The sequence below is a fragment of the Octopus bimaculoides genome, chromosome 25 (assembly GCF_001194135.2).
Source record: "Octopus bimaculoides isolate UCB-OBI-ISO-001 chromosome 25, ASM119413v2, whole genome shotgun sequence".
NCBI lineage: Eukaryota > Metazoa > Mollusca > Cephalopoda > Octopoda > Octopodidae > Octopus > Octopus bimaculoides.
In genome coordinates this window covers 33,626,421-33,632,607 of record NC_069005.1, presented here as the reverse complement: position 1 = coordinate 33,632,607, position 6,187 = coordinate 33,626,421, and positions in this window count along the sequence as shown.

Sequence of the window (6,187 nt, the reverse complement as noted above, 5' to 3'; positions counted from 1 at the left end):
TCGTCAAGTTTGGATTTAAAATGAAATGGCAACGCAAGTTCCAACACTGAAGAAGAACTCTGAAATTTGTTCACAAACATGGCTGACCACATTGTCCTACTGGCGGGGAGGGGGAATGTTTGAATAGGTGGAGGGGTGAGATAAAGTGGTGTATCACAGCCACCATTGATTAATATAACAGTATTGATCAGTTATACATTGATATTGATCTGTGTAAGAGTATCAATAACTATAGGAGTGTTCATTGATCATTATAACATTGGTATCTATCTATGTAAACGGCATTGATCACTCAAACACTATCGATAACCTTTTGTAGTTCTACATTGGTAAACTATTCGTGGGGTTTTTTTCTGATTGTTTTATTATAAAAGTCATCCTCGGTTTTCCACCATCCTCTTCATCCTCTTCATCCTCATCATGACCTTCATCATCATCATTATCATCATCATTAGCAGCAGGAGCAGCATCAAATACAGTTGAAAACTATTTTTTATTAATGGAATTACACCTTTAACCAAGACTCTGTGTGTATGTGTGTGTGTGTGTGTGTGTGTCTGTGTGTGTGTGTATTGTGTGTGTTTGTCTATCTATACATATTTACCTATCTATCTATATATCTTGATAGATAGATAGATAGATAGATAGTTATAAATTTATAGATATGTATATGTATATATATATATGTGTATGCGTATGTATATGTATATATATATGTGTGTATGCGTATGTATGTGCATACATATGTATATATATACGTATATGTATATATATACATACATATATACACACATATATGCATATATATATATATATATATATATATATACAGGCACATACACACACATACGGGCGCGTGCGCACACACACATACACACACACATTCAAACACAAAGATGTTATTGCCGTCCAGTCTCTTTCTCGCCACCATTTCTCTGTTGTTAGACAAGGTGTGAGGAGGTGGACGAAGAAGACATCTTCATCTCAACAGAAGCCATTTTCTAGTTTATCTCGTTTGGATATTTACTTTGCTTTTGTATTTTTTTCTTCATTTCTTGTTTGTTGTTTTGTTTTGTTTTGTGTTTTTTAACTGACTGACCAGTAGATTAGCTGACAACACCAACAGTAAAATTAATTCAATGGACCTCACACTGTATTAGCCTCAACACCTAAACAATTCACCTCTGGTTGCTCTCCTCTTTAACCAGTCACCTTACTCTCCCACACTTCAACATCTCATTTATCCGTCTCTCTTTCTCGTCAGCCTCTTTTTTCGCTCTTTCTCTCTCTCTCTCTTTTATTCACTCACTGTCCTGCTTTCTCTCTCTCTCTCCCTCTCTCTCTCCCTCTCTCTCTCTCTCTCTCTCTCTTTCTTTCTCTCTCACTTTTTCCCTTTTTTTCTATCTCTGCCTCTCTTTCACTCATTCGTCTCTCTTTTCTGTTCTTTCTTTCCCTCTCTCCCAATCTCTTTCTCTCCTTCTCTATCTATCTATCTATCTATCTATGTCTGTCTATCTATCTCGTTTTAACCATCAATCACAGAACAAGTCCATCTCACCTTCCTCTCCTTAAGTCCACTGCCCTCCGGTGACTTTACACACACATACATACACACACACATAAACACACACACATACATATTCACTCTCAGAATCAAACAGAAACCGAAACACAAACACAGACAAACACCCCACCCACGTTCCACTCCCCATGTACCACCCAATCATAGAGATAAACGTTAGTCTATATTTAGACCCCTCCTGGGGCTGGCCATTTCATGATTCTCTTCATTACTGAACTTCTTTCGAATACTTGATTGTTGTTATTGTTGTTGCTCTTGTCAGAATTATTGTTTTTACTTGCCTTCTTTTTTGTTCTTGTGTCTGTATTTTGTAGGTTATTATTATTATTATTATTATTATTATTATTATTATTATTATTATTATTATTATTATTATTATTATTATTATTATTATTATTATTATTATTATTATTATTATTAAGGCGGTGAGCTGACAGAATCGTTAGCACGCCGGACAGAATTCTTAGCGGTATTTCGTCCGTCTTTATGTTCTGAGTTCAAATTCCTCCAAGGTCGACTTTGCCTTTCCTCGAAAATGCTGGCCTTGTACGTCGGTTTGTTTATGTCCGCGTAACTTATTAAATGGGTGCGGGTGGCAGAATCGGTAGCGCGCCGGACAGAATGTTTTGCAGCATTTCGCTCGTCTTTACGTTCAAATTCCGCCAAGTCGACCTTGCCTTCCATCCTTTGGGGATCGGCAAAATAAATACCTGTTGAACACTGGAGCTGATGTAATCGATTAGACCCCCCTCCCCACAACTTGCAGGCCCTGTGCCAAATTTCGAAACCGTTATTGTTGTGATTATTGTTGCTGTTGCCGTTGCTGCCACTGCTGCTATTGACAATGATGATGGTGATGATGATGATGATGATGACGACGATGATGATGATGATGATGATGATGATGATGATGATGATGATGACGATGATGATGATGCATGTAATCTGTATAATTGTAGCAATAGAAAGAAAGAAAGAAAGAAAGAAAGAAAGAAAAATTCTTGAGGGCGTGAGAAAATTTTGATGGAAGACAAGGGGCGCAACGCAAGAAGAAGAAGAAGAAGAAGGGTGGAGGGAGAGAAAGAAATATAAATTTGTGATATTACTTAACGATTGCATATGAGGGAGTAGAAGTGGGAGTTGGTGTGGTATTATTGTGAGGATACAGATTATTATAGGGATAATAATACAGATTATAATGATGATAATTAACTCTTCACTGAAACACGCAATGGCAGACAACTTCCTGTCGACACCATATTGGAGCTCACGTTGAATGAAATAAAAGAAAAGAAAACAGAAAACACTTGATCGGCGTTTCCTCTACAACTATAAAATTATTTGTTCCAAGACTGAGCTTTATAAGATGGAAGAAGACCGGCCGAGTTTGGTATCATCGCCATTTTTTAACGTATTTTTATATTGTTAAAATTCTTTATTTCCTCTGTTTTTGTCGATTTTTTCGTTAGAAATTTCGGTTTTAAAAAATATTAAAACTTTTTTTCTTTATGTTAGAGTTTTCTCCTGTTTCTTTTTTATGTTGGAATTTTGTAGTCGTCGTTGCTTCAATTTTTTTTGCGATTTATTTTCTTCTGCTACAAATACATTTTTCTATTCTTTCGTTACTATTTTAACGTTTGTCTTTTTTGTTACACATCCTGGACTTTTTTTTAGTAATTTTTGCGTTGCAAGACTTTTGGGTTTTGATAAGAATCGAACATAGGAGTTCTTTTATACATTTGGCATTCTTCATCTTTTCTTTCACTTGTTTTTGTCATTGAACTGCGGCAATGCTGGAGCACCGCCTTAAATGGGTCTTACTGAATAATCGACACAAGTTATTTCATAAAGCCTGGCATTTATATCGTCGATCTTTTTGCGTAACTGCAAAGTTACAGAGACATAAACAAACCAACAGTGGCTATCAAGTGTGGTGGGGGGACAAATACAGACACAAAAGATACACACACACACACACACACACAAATATATGCATGTATGTGTGTGCGCGTATGTGTAGGTGTACGGTGGTTTCCTCTCCGTTTCCTTCAACCAAACCCGCTCAAAAGCCCATAGTCGACCCGTACTATCGTAATATTGTTGTTCTCACGTTTATTTGGCTCGGTTCTACGTTCCTTGTGTTGCATGGATTCTTACGTTTTCCGGATTACCTCCCATTATTCAGCCGCAGTGATTGAGCTTTTAACGTTAAAACTCTTCGATTCTTACATTTAGAAATGTCTAGTTCTTTTACCGGTGGGCTTCAGAGTCAGCATTTCAAACGGGTGACATTTTACAACAAACATAAGTGAACATCTTTTCCCTCTATTATCTTTAACTTGTTTCAATCATTGGACTGCAGCCATGCTGGGGCTTAAGTTTTAGACTAAAACAACCCCACCCATTATCTTTTCAGTCGGGCACTTATTCTATGGGTCTCTTTTGCCGCGCTGCTAAGTTAAGAGCTTGCAATCACTCTGAATTGATAAAATGCTAATCTTTATGGTCGGACATTCTAACCTCTTCGCTTTTCTGTCTTGGCAATGATTCCAGATGCTACATGCCCCCACACCATCCTAACCCTGTCAACCAATTTCTTTGGCGAAGGAATTCTGGGAGGAAAGGGAAGCTAAATGCTCGATCATTAATAGGTGACAAATATGTATCGATATATCGATATATTGACAAGGTAAGTTTCTTGTTGCTCTTGCTGTGTGGTTTTGTCACGTGCTTGTAAACCGGATGAAGTGGTGCCAACTCGAAGGAAAGACCAAGAAAAACAAATATCACGAATCAAAACGAAAAGAAAACCGCTCCTTATCGACACTCTGTGTTTTATTAATTGCTCTAGAGGTTTGTGTGTGTGATTTTTACGACATTCCGTCGTTTTAGGTGTTATTTACTTATTTATTTGTTTTATTTGTATTTCATTTTCTTTTGTTTTTTTTTTCATGTCTCAGTGGTTTGCTTATATTTCAATAACACCGTTTCTTTCTCTCTTTCCTTCTTTCTCTCTCTCTCTCTCTCTCTTTCTCTCTCTCTCTCTCTCTTTCTCTCTCTCTCTCTCTCTCTCTCTCTCTCTTTCTCTGACTTTCACTTTCTCGCTCTCTATCTCTTACGCTCTTGTTGTTTAATTTTCTCTCTACTTATGGTAATGTGGTGATGTTGCTACCGTTTACAAATGTGTGTGCGAGAGTTCATGTGTCTATGTGCGTGCGTGCCTTTCTGTCTGTCCTTTTCTAGCTGCCCATATATATATATATATATATATATATATATATATATATATATATACACACACACACTCAGAAATATATAGCTAAGAATTTACCTATCTATCAATCCATATATTTACTTATCTGTACGTCAATCTATCAACCAGTTTATTTATTTATCTATCTATCTCTCTCTCTCTATCTCTCTCTCTCCCTCTCTCTCTCTCAAACTAACAAACAACCTAACAAGCCAACTAGTTAGCTATTTGTCTACATTATTCTCTTGCTTTCATCTTTATTTCTTGCTCATCCATTTTTTGTCGTTTTCTCTGTCTTTCGGTCTCTCCATCAAAATCTCATTCAGCTTCCAATCATCTCATTATTCACCGTTTATTATTTTAACCCCTTCCCCCCTTTCTCTCCATTTCTTTCTCCATCTTTATCTCCCAAGTTCTATTTCTCTACCCCTTGCTTTCTCTCTGCCTCTCTGCCTCATTATTTCTTTATCCTCTTTTTCTCTCTCTATTTCTCAATCTCTCTCAGTATACCGTTAGCTTTAAGGCGGTGAGCTGGCAGAATCGTTAGCACGCCGGACGAAATGCTTAGCGGTATTTCGTCTGTCTTACGCTCTGAGTTCAAATTCCGTCGAGGTCGACTTTGCCTTTCATCCTTTCGGGTTCGATAAATTAAGTACTAGTTGCGTACTGGGGTCGATCTAATCGAATGCCCCCTCCCCAAAAATTTCGGGCCTTGTGCCTAGATTAGAAAAAAAAGAATATTCCCTTAGCTTTATCTTTCTTCTCCCTTCTTTCTGTCCCTAAACTCAACCCTTTCTCTCACTCTTGCTCTCTCTCTCTCTCTCTCTCTCTCTCACACACACACACACACACACACACACATACACATACTCAGAGAGTTTCTTTATCCCCCGTTTCCCTGTCTCTTTCTTTCTCAATCTCTCTCTATGTCCATAGCTTTATCTTCTTTCCCTTCACTCTATCTCTAACCCCCATCTCTCTCGCCATCTCTCTCCCCGTCTCTCTCTCTCCCCATCTCTCTCTCCCTTTCTCCCCATCTCTCTTCCCCTTTATCTCTCTCTTCCCCTTTATCTCTCTGTTTTTCTTTTCTTGAAAATTTTATTTAAACGGTTGCACAAAGTTTGACACTCAACAAGAAATAATCGACAATAACATTTACGGCAAAAGCAGCAGCAGCAGCAGCAGCAGCAGCAGCAGCAGCAGCAGTAACACGCTTCACGACCATCGCCACCATAACCTCCAGCACCACCACTACCACCACCACCACCACCACCAGTAGTAAATAAAGAAGAACAATGACAATAAACCAAGAGCAACAATTGCGAACTATTTTTCATTCTTTCACGTCGAGT